The sequence below is a fragment of the Microcebus murinus genome, chromosome 22 (genome assembly GCF_040939455.1).
Source record: "Microcebus murinus isolate Inina chromosome 22, M.murinus_Inina_mat1.0, whole genome shotgun sequence".
NCBI lineage: Eukaryota > Metazoa > Chordata > Mammalia > Primates > Cheirogaleidae > Microcebus > Microcebus murinus.
The window spans coordinates 25,103,508-25,116,474 of record NC_134125.1 but is presented as its reverse complement, the minus strand read 5'-3'; the positions used below and the strand labels follow the sequence as shown (position 1 = coordinate 25,116,474).

The following is a 12,967-nucleotide window of genomic DNA, read 5'->3' as shown; positions in this document are numbered from 1 at the left end:
CTCAATTATACACATGTATGCACAGACATGGAAAGATGAAAACTTGTAGAGTCTCACATGAAAAAGTAACATTTCTCTCCCCGTGAATAGGAAAAATAAGTCTAGATCTAAGATACCCTATCAGGATTTAGTATTGTGACTATCCATTATCCTAAACAGCCACAACCAAGCAGTTTTATCTGAAACACACTAGAGTAGCACAAAGTCAGACTTAGTATCCTCTGTAACAGATACTCTCTAATCCAAAGTGGTACTATTTAGAAGTAATCTTTGTTATTTCACCATGTTCTGAACCTGTCACATGAAAGGGAGACCTAGCTGAAGCAAAACAGCTACCCACTTCCTGGTCATTCCCCTACGTTTCCTTCCTCCTCATTTATTCCCTCCCATCTTCACTGGGAAAGAATTTGAGAATGGCTAGCAATTAACTAGAACAGCTAGAAGTAATACCAACAAAGACTAAGAACATTAAGTCTCCTCCTATGGCAAGCATTCAAGGGTAGCAGCGCAGGCTCTGTGTGCCTCTGGCCCTAAAGTAGAGTAAGAAAATGAGAGAAGGCCTCATTAATCATAAGGACCATAGTCACTGTGATAAGAAACTTAGGAAAATCCTTACATATTAATACTACCTTTACCCACAAGCCTGTGAAGCATAACCCCTATTTTATAAAGAAACTGAGGCAGAGGGGAGGGATCCTTGTCCAAGATAGCATAACTATTAGCTGGCAGAAATGGTATTCAAACCCAGGTGTGTTGACCTCCAAAACCCATTTTATTTTTCTTTTTTGTTTGAGACAGGGACTTGCTCTGTCACCTAGGCTGGATGGAGTGCAGTGGTACAGTCATAGCTCACTGTAACTTCAAACTCCTGGGCTCAAGAAATCTTCAAGTATCCTCTCATCTCAGCCTCCCGAATAGCTTGGGTGTGCCACCACACCCATCTAATTTTTCCATTTTTGGTAGAGATGGGGGTCTTGCTATGTTGCCCAGGCTGGTCTCAAACTCCTGGCCTCAAGTGATCCTCCTGCCTTGGCCTCCCAAAGTGCTGGGATTACAGAAGCGAGCCACTATGCCCGGCTGGTTCTGACTGTTCAGACCTATTTCCTCAGGATAAACCAAAACCTGTCTCTCCTGATAGGAGAGACAAATAGGTGCTGCAAATGAGGTGTGGGAGAAGGGGAGAGCAGAAGGCAGAAGATGTAAAGGCAAACCAGATATGGGGGGAGGTGAGAAAAGGACCCAAATAGGGACAAGTAAAAAAATCATGTTGAAGACCCAGTAGAAATTAGAATCTAGAGATTTTTAGTGGTGCCAATCATGACAATTAAGTGATTTTCTTCAGCATGTATTAGTAGCCTGTGAACAAGATTAGACAAAATAACAGTTGGGTTCCTGTAGAGAGGGAGTGGAGAGATCAAGAAATTGAAATCTGGTCAGAATTCAGGTCAGGACAGAGAGGACCAGCAGACTGCGAAAACCCAAAAGGTGATGGTCTTGAGCCAGGGGACCCAAGGGAGAACAGGTAGGAGGATAGGGTGCAACAATTTGCAAAAGGATGACCTACTTTATCAGGACAACACTTGTACACTTCTGTAAGCTATATCCCAAAGAGTTAAGTCAAAGGAAGAGAGGCTCAGACCACTGTCTTCATCACTGAAACATAAAGGAGTGAAGAAATGCAAGTCTCTTATGAACTGCCTCCTCATCATCAGAAACACTAAAAACCTGCCTTAGACATGTGGAAAATGACTCTTAAGGTGGGGACATGTTTAAACTTGAAGTATACAGTATTATCTAAACTGAAAAGAGCTGCCTGCACAACTAAGCAGGTGGTGAGATGTTATACAACAGATGCTAAACTAGGTAAAGTGGAAAAATGTAATACATAATTATAACTCTAAAATGCCAGTAAGAAAATCTCCAGTTAGCTCTGGGAAACTAATTTTACTTCTTTCCATGAAAAAGTTGCTGTAGTTAGTTACTTTTGCAACCCATCATGATAGAAGAGGAAACAGAGAAGGAAAAGAAGATACTGAATAAAATTTGATAATCACTCATTTGTATGTGAAAAATTTTTTTTTTGAGACAGAGTCTCGCTTTGTTGCCCAGGCTAGAGTGAGTGCCATGGCATCAGCCTCGCTCATAGCAACCTCAAACTCCTGGGCTCAAGCGATCCTCCTGCCTCAGCCTCCCAAGTAGCTGGGACTACAGGCATGCGCACCATGCCTGGCTAGTTTTTTCTATATATATTAGTTGGCCAATTAATTTCTTTCTATTTATAGTAGAGACGAGGTCTCGCTCTTGCTCAGGCTGGTCTCGAACTCCTGACCTCAACCAATCCGCCCGCCTCAGCCTCCCAGAGTGCTAGGATTACAGGCGTGAGCCACCGCGCCCGGCGTGAAGTTTTAAAATACATGGAAGTAGCTTCATATATTGCTGGTAGAAATGCAAACAGTACAACTCTTCTGGAAGATAATTTGACAATACCTAACAAAATTATGTATGTACACTGATCTTTTAACCCAGCTTAAAATATGGGTTCTAGGAATCTACCCTGGACACCTTTAATGATATGAAAATGCATATGTACAAGGTTATTTACTGCAGCATTATTTGTAATTGCAAAATATTGGAAGCAACCTAAATGCCCATATATTGGAGAGAGGTTGAATACACAACAGTACATCCACACAATGGAGTGCAATGCAGCAGTAAAAATAAACAAATATCTCCAAGAACTGACATGGAGTGAATTCCATACTGTGTAAATGAAAAAAGCAAGGTACAAAAGAGACTGACATTATACTGTTCTTCGTATAAAGGATAATAAGAAATATACACGTCTGCTTATTTGTACAAATACAGGAAGGATAAAGCAGAAACCAAAGAGACTGGCTATCTACAGGGGACAGGTGGGAAAGGGTGAAGGGGAAATGAGAAAAGAGTGGCAGGAATGAGGACAGAGTGATACTGCTCTGGGTACACCTTTGTATAGCCGATCCTTAGAACCTGAGTGATATATCATATCATAGTAATATAAACACAATGAGGAAGAGCATGAGGAAGAAACTCTGGGAAACAGTATTTTGACCGGATACTGTAAAGCTGAAGTCAGAAGGAACTGCACACAAATCCTGTTACCGAGTTAGTAAATTTGTTTCTCACAAGGATACCAGTTAGCCATTCTGACACTACTTCATAGAGAATAGAGCTGAACAAGTAAAAAATAAAACAAAAAACAAACAAAAAAGAATAATGAAAAGGACAATAAGAGTCAGTCTGGTGAAAGAAATATCAATAAAGGGGATGGCTAAAATAAATCATACAGTGTTGGATTAGAATCTGAGATATCCATATAATCTCATAATGTCTTTTTTTTTTTGAGACAGTCACCTCCAACTCCTGGGCTCAAGTGATCCTCATGTCTCAGCCTCCCAAGCAGCTGGGACTACAAGTGCGTGCCATGCTCAGCTAGTTTGTTTTGCAAAATTTTTTGTAGAGACAAGGTCTTGCCATGTTGCCCAGGCTGGTCTCAAACTCCTGGCTTCAAGGGATCCTCCCACTTTGGCTTTGTAAGAACTCACAGTTTTCAACATATAGTAGCACATTTAAAAATGTATGTATTCAAGGCCAGGCGCGGTGGCTCACGCCTGTAATTCTAGTACTCTGGGAGGCCGAGGCGGGCAGATCACTCAAAGTCAGGAGTTCGAAACCAGCCTGTGGGAGACCCCATCTCTACTAACAATAGAAAGAAATTAATTGACCAACTAAAAATATATATACAAAAGATTAGCTGGGCATGGTGGCGCATGTCTATAGTCCCAGCTACTTAGGAGGCTGAGGCAGTAGGATTGCTTGAGCCCAGGAGTTTGAGGTTGCTGTGAGCTAGGCTGTTGCCACGGCACTCACTCTAGCCTGGGCAACAAAGTGAGACTCTGTCTCAAATAAAAAAATAAATTAATAAATAAAAGCATACTCAAAAAAGGACGGGGCTGTTGAAAGGACCTAGAGGCCAACCTGAGGCAAGGAGCAAAGAAAGGTTGAAATTTAACAATTTGAGGAACAACATAAATAATGATACCATTGGATTAGATTCATAGAATAAGACAAGTATGCATGAGTCCACACTTACATCAGTAACTGAATGGGCAAAAGGAGACAGCCCTTCTTTACAGAAGCACTTCAATTAATAAATACGGAAGGCAGGAAGGAAATAGGAAAAAATCACCATTAGGCAAATACCATCATAACCATTGTTTCAGACAAGATCCATGGATGGATGCTAAAGTTAGTGAGTAAAAATTTGATCACAGTCTCAAAGTACATCCCCCAAGATATTTGCTAACTCAAAAGAAGAAAACAGGGAAACACCACCTTAACGAAGTGATTGAAGTCAACACCTCCAGGAATAAGACATGGCAAGATCATAATCTCTCAGATATGATGCACTGAGAGAAGGGCACAAAATCACTTCTGTGGTATTCTTGCACACTTAAAATGTATAATCTCATTCTAATTATGAGAAACATCAAACTCAAATTGAGGAAAGTCTACAAAATAGCAGTCCGATATTCTTCAAATGTGCCATGATCATGAAAGACAGGGAAAAATCAAAGAAATGTCACAGTTGGAAGAGACCTGGGAGACACAATAATTAAATACTACATAGGATCCGAGAAAACTGACATTGGTGGGAAAATGAGGAAATCCAAACAAGGTCCATGTCTAGTTAACAGTATTGTGCTGGGCTGGGCACAGTGGTTCATGCTTATAACTCTAGCACTCTGGGAGGCCGAGGTGGACAGATCGTTTGAGCTCAGGAGTTCGAGACCAGCCTAAGCAAGAGTGAGACCCCCGTCTCTACCAAAATTAGCAAAAATTAGCCAGGCATGGTGGTGCATGCCTGTAGTCCCAGCTACTTGGGAGGTTGAGGCAGAAGGATTGCTTGAGCCCAGGAGTTTGAGGTTGCTGTGAGCGAGGCTAACACAGGCACTCTAGCCCTGCAACAGAGTGAGACTCTGTCTCCAAAAAAAAATAGTATTGTGCCAATTTTACTATAAATATATAAGACATAAACATTAGGAAAAGGTGAATATATGAAAACTCTCTGTGCTATCTTCGTAAGTCTAAAATTATTTCAGAATAAAAAGTTAAAAAATAAAAATTATTTGCTTATGTTAGAAGTTACATGTATAAGAAAGATTTTAAAAAGAAAGAAAAAAATGGGAAGGAAGGACTTGAAACAGGCTGGGCGTGGTGGCTCATGCTTTTAATCCTAGTACCTAGCAGGTGGATCGTTTTGAGTTCAGCCTGAGCAAGAGTGAGACTCCATATATACGAATGAATGAGAAAGAAAGGAGAGAAAGGAAGGAAGGAAAGGAAGGAAAGGAAGGAAAGGAAGGAAAGGAAGGAAAGGAAGGAAAGGAAGGAAAGGAAGGAAAGGAAGGAAGGAAGGAAGGAAGGAAGGAAGGAAGGAAGGAAGGAAGGAAGGAAGGAAGGAAGGAAGGAAGGGGAAGGGAAGGGAAGGGAAGGGAAGGAAAAGGAAAAAGGAAAAAGGAAAAAGAAAAGGGAAAGGGAAAGGGAAAGGGAAAGGGGAAGGGGAAGGAAAGGGAAGGAAAGGGAAGGAAAGGGAAGGAAAGGGAAGGAAAGGGAAGGAAAGGGAAGGAAAGGGAAGGAAAGGGAAGGAAAGGGAAGGAAAGGGAAGGAAAGGGAAGGAAAGGGAAGGAAAGGGAAGGAAAGGGAAGGAAAGGGAAGGAAAGGGAAGGAAAGGGAAGGAAAGGGAAGGAAAGGGAAGGAAAGGGAAGGAAAGGGAAGGAAAGGGAAGGAAAGGGAAGGAAAGGGAAGGAAAGGGAAGGAAAGGGAAGGAAAGGGAAGGAAAGGGAAGGAAAGGGAAGGAAAGGGAAGGAAAGGGAAGGAAAGGGAAGGAAAGGGAAGGAAAGGGAAGGAAAGGGAAGGAAAGGGAAGGAAAGGGAAGGGAAGGGAAGGGAAGGGAAGGGAAGGGAAGGGAAGGGAAGGGAAGGGAAGGGAAGGGAAGGGAAGGGAAGGGAAGGGAAGGGAAGGAAGAAATTAGCTAGACAACTAAAAATATATAGAAAAAATTAGCTGGGCATGGTGGCACATGCCTGTAGTCCCAGCTACTCAGGAGGCTGAGGCAGGATTGCTTGAGCCCAGGAGTTTGAGGTTGCTGTGAGCTAGGCTGACGCCATGGCACTGTAGTCGGAGCAACAGAGGTAGACTCTGTCTCAAAAAAAAAAAGAAAGAAAGAAAGAGGGAAACAGGTTAGATTTTTCAAAGAAATAGTGAGAGAAAACATGGAAGAATAAATTAAAGATATAATATACTCAGAATCATGTCTGTTACAAATGAAACATTCACTAAATGTTTTTGATTAATACATTAAAATGATAAAAGGGAAATAGGCAAAGTTATGATGGTGATAAGTTTCTTGTTATTCTAATCCAGTGGTTCTCAAACGTGGCTACATATTGGATTGATCCATCCATGGAGTGTTAAAAAAAAAAAAGCCTGCTCTCACATGCAGAAATTCTAATTGAATTGGTCTTTTACTATCTGTGGTTATTTAAGAACCAATTTTTAAAAGCTTTAAGGTTTCTTGAAAGGGGGTTCAAGTAAAAAAAATTATAATAAATAAGAAAGAACTAAGAATAATTGTCCTATATTGGGTATGTGTGCATGTGTATACTAATGGAGATTCTTATTTTTTAAATGACCCCCAGGTAATTCTAATGTACACAACTAAGATTGAGAATCATTGTTTCAACTCAACCCACTTTGTCCTGTCCATGTCCTGGTATCAGGTCTACCATAGAGGTCCCATCCCTACAGGCAAAGAATCCAAATTCTTCCAGTTTCCCTTTAGAGTCTATCCCTTTCTCCTGCCTACCAGTATTAACTTCTAGGGGATTATGCTGATGAAAAAATAAACGTTTAAATGACTGATACCAAAAAGTGGAATTACTTCACAGGCAAGAAAGAAACCTGGCCACAGATACAGTGACACTTTCTGGTCTTCAGTATCAACTTTTTAAAAACGAGGTGGGGTTTTTTATTTTGTTTCCTGTTAAGCTGAAGTGCTTCTTTAAACTTTTTAATGGGTTAAAAGCTGAGAGAGAGAGAGAGAGAGATCTTGTTCCTATCCCTGCCCTCATCCACCTCCACTGTGTAACCATTTTTACTAGTTTCTTGTTTATCTTTCCATTATTTCCTTAAGCAAATACAAACACGTATTGATTTATTCACATCTACTGGAGTAAAGAAAGTGATTTCCAAACCTCAGAAGGCATCAGAATCATCCAGGGAGCTATTTAAAACTATGCACACCTACTTTCTATTTCATACCTATTGACTGAACAAAAAAAACTTCTTGAGAGCAAAGCCTGGAAGTTTTTTTTTTTTACAAAGTTCTCCCAGGTGACCTTCTGTTACAGACACCTTTCAGGGTACTTACCCAGCCCATATCGCCCTCACCCACAGATATCTGCCCCATTTTGTCCATGCTCTTGAGAGCACTGCTCCTGGCCATGGCTGACAAGGTACCTCCAGCCCCAGCAGAGCCCATCCAAAGGCTGAGCCAGGGTACAGAGACACTCCAGGTCAGGCAGCAGAGGGGCCTGGCTGGCAGAGGAATGTCTATTTGGAGAGCTAGGAATGCTGGGATGGCCACATGCATCCAAACTTCCTCCTGCACAGAGACAGGAGTAACAAGCAGACAAGAGGCGCAGGAACAAGGCCTGCTGCGCAGAGAACAACAGAGGCACTGCCTTGGTTCTTGGTGACTTTCCAATTCCTCAATCTAGTCTTCCATTCCTCGGGTCCTTCAGGAGGTTTTCTAGAGTGAGTGCAGGCAGCAGGAGTTTCAGCAGTTGTCCTGGAGATCATCTGTTACTCTGAATGTGCCGTGGGTTAGTGTTGTGGGCATGGCTGTCATCCGGGGGCAGCTTGAAAAGCTGCAATACTGCCACTGACTCTGGCACTGTCTCTCTCTGTGTAGGTCTTTGCTTGTGTTTGGGAACAGATGTGTTTACTGCTCAAGGGTGAAAGTGAGGCGATAATATGGAAAGAAAAGAAAAGGAACTTATTCCAGAAATCAGATTTCCATAGTAACTTGAGCAATGAAAAATTTGAGTAATTTCACAAAAACTTGGCCAGTATTCCATTGTAGGATGACAATGGCAATGCTGCAGCTTCACCCACTCCAGAAAACCTACTGAAGTGACAGGGTGATATTTATGGTATTTGAAGAAATAACCTTAAAACGACTCAAGTTTTATTTTGGGCCAAGGTACCCTGAAACCTGGAAGTCCTGAAACCTGAATTCAAGTTCTTACACCGTCACAGCTCTGTGCTTGTAACTTTGGGCAACTCTCTGAGCCCTGCTTCCCTTGTAAAATGAAAAGAATACTCATCTCTCATGTACAGGGTTATTTGAAAAAATAAGTGTCTGTGAACTTGCTTCATAAATTCAATGCAAATACAAACAATATCACTAACACCTACAAGATTTTTATCACAATCCCATCTCCAACAATCTCATTTTAAAATTATTTTATTATCATTTTTAATCATTAAATAATTTAATAATTATTATTACTCTTATTTTTTCTGTTGATCATTGTAAACTCTGCATTAGTTTTCCTTATATTTCCTTAAATACAAAATGATGCTAATTTTTAGAATATGATAACTATATAAGACTTTAAAAGAGTTAAAGTCCTACCAAAGAGTCACTTTGGCTAAGTGACTTAGCCAAAGCCATCCAGACAGAGCTAGGATCAACTCCTGTTCATTCTTTCAAATTCTATGTCCTTTTCATTATACAAGAATGTGCCCAGAAAGTCATACACAACAGAACTTTGGGAAAATCTAAGTGAGAAATAGTACAAAATGCATCCTCCTTCAAAACCCAACAAAATAAACATGTTATAAACAAAGAACAAAGATAAGATTCAAATGCAAGGAACACAGCAAGCAAATTTTAAAGGGCAACACAGATCCTGGGAGTGCTAACTAAGTACAAACCATAAAGGCCCAGGAGAAAAGGAGTAGCCCTGACATTATCAAAAGTCCATTAACAGAGTGGAAGCAGGTGTGAGTGGGTCCAACAGAAGGAAACATGGCTGCCAAAGTGTTTGAGTCCATTGGCAAGTTCGGCCTGGCTTTGGCTGTTGCAGGAGGCGTGGTGAACTCTGCCTTATATAATGTGGATGCTGGGCACAGAGCTGTCATCTTTGACCGATTCCGTGGAGTGCAGGACATTGTGGTAGGGAAAGGGACTCACGTTCTCATCCCATGGGTCTTTGACTGCCGCTCTCGACCGCGTAACATGCCAGTCATCACTGGTAGCAAAGATTTACAGACTGTCAACATCACGTTGCGCATCCTCTTCCGGCCTGTGGCTAGCCAGCTCCCGCGCACCTTCACCAGCATTGGAGAGGACTACGACGAGCGCATGCTGCCGTCCATCACTACAGAGATCCTCAAGTCAGTGGTGGCTCGCTTTGATGCAGGGGAACTAATCACCCAGAGAGAGCTGTCTCCAGGCAGGTGAGCAATGACCTTACGGAGCGAGCAGCAACCTTTGGGCTCATCCTGGACGATATGTCCTTAATGCATCTGACCTTTGGGAAGGAGTTCACAGAAGCGGTGGAAGCCAAACAGGTGGCTCAGCAGGAAGCAGAGAGGGCCAGATTCGTGGTGGAAAAGGCTGAGCAGCAGAAAAAGGCGGCCATCATCTCTGCCGAGGGCGACTCCAAGGCAGCCGAGCTGATCGCCAACTCGCTGGCCACCGCGGAGGACATTGCGTACCAGCTGTCACGCTCTCAGAACATCACCTACCTGCCAGCGGGGCAGTCTGTGCTCCTGCAGCTGCCCCAGTGAGGAGGACCCACCCTGCCTGTACCTCCTCAGGCCAGTGGGGCCACAGCCCTGCTGATGCTTAACACTACCTCCTTCTGCCCCCACAGAAATCACTGTGAAATCTCATGATTGGCTTACCATGAAGGAAATAAAAGTAAAATCACTTCAGATCTCTAAAAAAAAAAAAAAAAAAGTCCATTAACACAGAGACAAAAATGGAAGAGGGCTGACTACATGTAAGGTGTTATATATAAGGGGATGCTAAATAAAGAACAGAAAGAATAAATACTGCAGAACTATGACATATTACAAAAGAATTTAAAAGATCTCTGGAGGCAGCAAATAGCAGAAACAGGATTAAAAAAATGAGTCAAGCAAGATATAAATTATAAGATGCTTAACACTAATAATGATAGAACACACAGAATAGAAGAAAATGCAGGTGAAGCCATTAGAGCTGAAAAACATAAAAATTATTAACCCACAAGAATAGAAGCCAACAGAAACAGTTAAGATGAACTGTTTATAAGTCACAGCAAAGAAAATAATCAAATAATCTTTTTCATATTTGAAAACAAATGACATCACTCATGAGAAGGAAAAGAATAGAGTATGCCTACCAATCAGGGTTAAATCTAAGAGGAAGAGGCTCATCAACAGGGAGAATAACAAAATCTAAACAGCAGGGAGGGAATAAAAAAGATCTAGAATGTAGAAAGAAAATGAAAAGATGACACACACCTGGGCCCAACTAAGAAAATTAAAATTTAGCCAAGATGATTATTCTTCAAGTTGATTTGATGAAGTCAATGCCAAATAATAACTAATGATTCCAAAAAGTAAATCCTGACACAACACAGTCAAATGCACATGGAAAGATAAAGATGGACACGTGTATGTTCAGTTAAGTAGGACAGGTTCTGCACTGTTCAAGGACACAGGGGTTGGTTGCTAGGGGCTAGGGGACGAGAGAAACGGGGAGTGACCACTAATGGGTACAGGGTTGCTTTTTGGGGTGATCAGACAGTGGTGGCAATTGCAAAACTCTGTGAATATATACTGAAAACTGAATTACATACTTTTAAAGGGGTGAATTTTTCTAGCATATGAATTACATTGGAAGGAAGGGAGGAAGGATGAAAGGAGGAAGGAAGGGAAGGAGGGAGGGGAAAAAAGAAAAGGAAAAGAAAGGAAAGAAAAGGGAAGAAAGAAAGGGAGAGAGGGAAGGAGGGAAGGAAAGAAAGGTCTCTTAAAAAAAATCCCTTCTTTTTTCAGATTACTATTTGAGGTGCTAACACTTAAAAGAGTCTAACGTGAGAGATCTCTTCCGAAGAGATCTTGTACCAAAACAGGGTACAAGAGTATAGGGTAGTGAGACAAGCCAGCTCTGGGTTTGGGGAGTAGGGAGAGGAGAGAAATGGCATCTTGATGATGCTTTTTATCTTGGCCAACAACCTACTTCACCTGAGAAGGAAAGCTGACAAGGACTCAAGGCAGAAGCCCTGCTAAGGAATTAAAAAGCAGACATCTGGGAAAAACTTTTTATAATGCCAGATGCAGTTAAAAATAAACTAGACCAGTGGAACAAACAGAAGAAAAACATAAATATGTGTAAGTTTAATATGACAACTTATACAAAATTAGACAGTGTGAAAAGCAATTAACAAATACTGATAAAACTATTAATATGGAGTAAAACAAAGCATCTAAGTGTAGCTCTCCCACTTAATTTCTCCACTTAATAATTTCTTAATTTTCTCCAAAATAATTGCAACACAAGTTAAAGGGCTAAATTAAAGGTTAAAAGCCTTAGTGTTCCTCTCCAATTCTGAAGCAATGAAAGAATATAGTAAAGAATTAGTTGATATAACATGATAGAAATGCTTAAGCAATAATATATATATATAAAGAACTAGTTGATGGATTTGACACATTTTTAAAGCTTTCAGAAAATAAAGATTAATATCCAACTTCTAATGGATAAATTATCCAATAATATGAATACAGTTCAAACGTCAGATGAACGAGTAAAACTTAGACAAAGGTTTGGCTTTACAAATTAACCCAAAACAAGGCAACTGTAAGGTTCTACCTGCATTTAAGTTACTGTCTTACTTCTATTCAATTAGGTAAAATAATAATATCATGCTATCACAGCAAGAGGGAACAGGGAAAGCAATCAGGTCACACACTACAAAAGTCTTATTTTTTGACCTGGGAATCCATTTTGGGAAATGAGTTCCAAGGAAATTATTCAAAGGAAGGAGGGACCTGTTTTACTAAAAATGTTTATAGTTGCATCATTTAAAAATAGAGAAAAACTGAGGTAATCTGAATGCCCAACAAATGATGAACAGTTCTATAGATGACCTGTTTTTAATAAAATGTAATGTTACGTTAACATTACACATTGGATTCATCAATACATGAAGAGGGAAAGAACAGGACACAATATGATAGGGTGAGCATTAAGCAGGTTTAAAAAACAAATCTTTCTGAGAACAGGTTCAGCAGAGCAAAGGGAATTTTAGCCCAAAGTGGGAGAGAGGGTAGAAGAGTGGGCAGGGGCCTGGAGGAAAGAGGAGGATGGTAGTGCCCCCAAGAAAAGTAGATGTGTGGCTTTGTTTTATTTTTAGGAAAGGAGAGTCATCAGCCCCTAGGAATTTGAATGAGGTCATCCCAGAGAGATTGTATGGAACACATGAGGGTCCAAGAACTAAGACCAAAAGGAAAAACCAGAGGTATCTCAGCAAAGTGGAGATAACTTCTTAAAAAAAGAAAATGGTTTTCAACATCAAATGCTCCAGAAAAATCAAAATCTTTGACTGAGATGGGGAAGTCTCCAGTCCAGAATGATGAAAATAGAGAAAGACTGTACTTTAGGAAGTACGCACAGCATAAGTTGAGTGTGCAAGGGGGGGGTGGGCAGTCAGCTCAAGTCTGGCTGCAGTAAGCAGAAAAGGTGAGCACTGGAGCACTATAAAAATGAGAGTAGTAGGAACCATTCCTGAGGGAATCTGGCTGTGAAGGGGAAGAGAGCAAAGGGTACTCTCTCTTGTATATACTGGGGTAGGGCCCAGGAAAATTGAGG

The 12,967-nt window shown here is 41.0% G+C and overlaps 1 protein-coding gene and 1 pseudogene across 1 annotated transcript in view; one reads left to right on the top strand and one right to left on the bottom strand.

Annotated features, from left to right (window-relative positions):
- Positions 1-12,967, bottom strand: part of MAPK1 (mitogen-activated protein kinase 1) — a 108,962-nt gene that overhangs the window by 68,841 nt on the left and 27,154 nt on the right. The gene's annotated exons all lie outside the window — the stretch shown is intronic.
- On the top strand, positions 9,104-9,897 carry LOC142863498 (prohibitin 1 pseudogene; annotated as a pseudogene).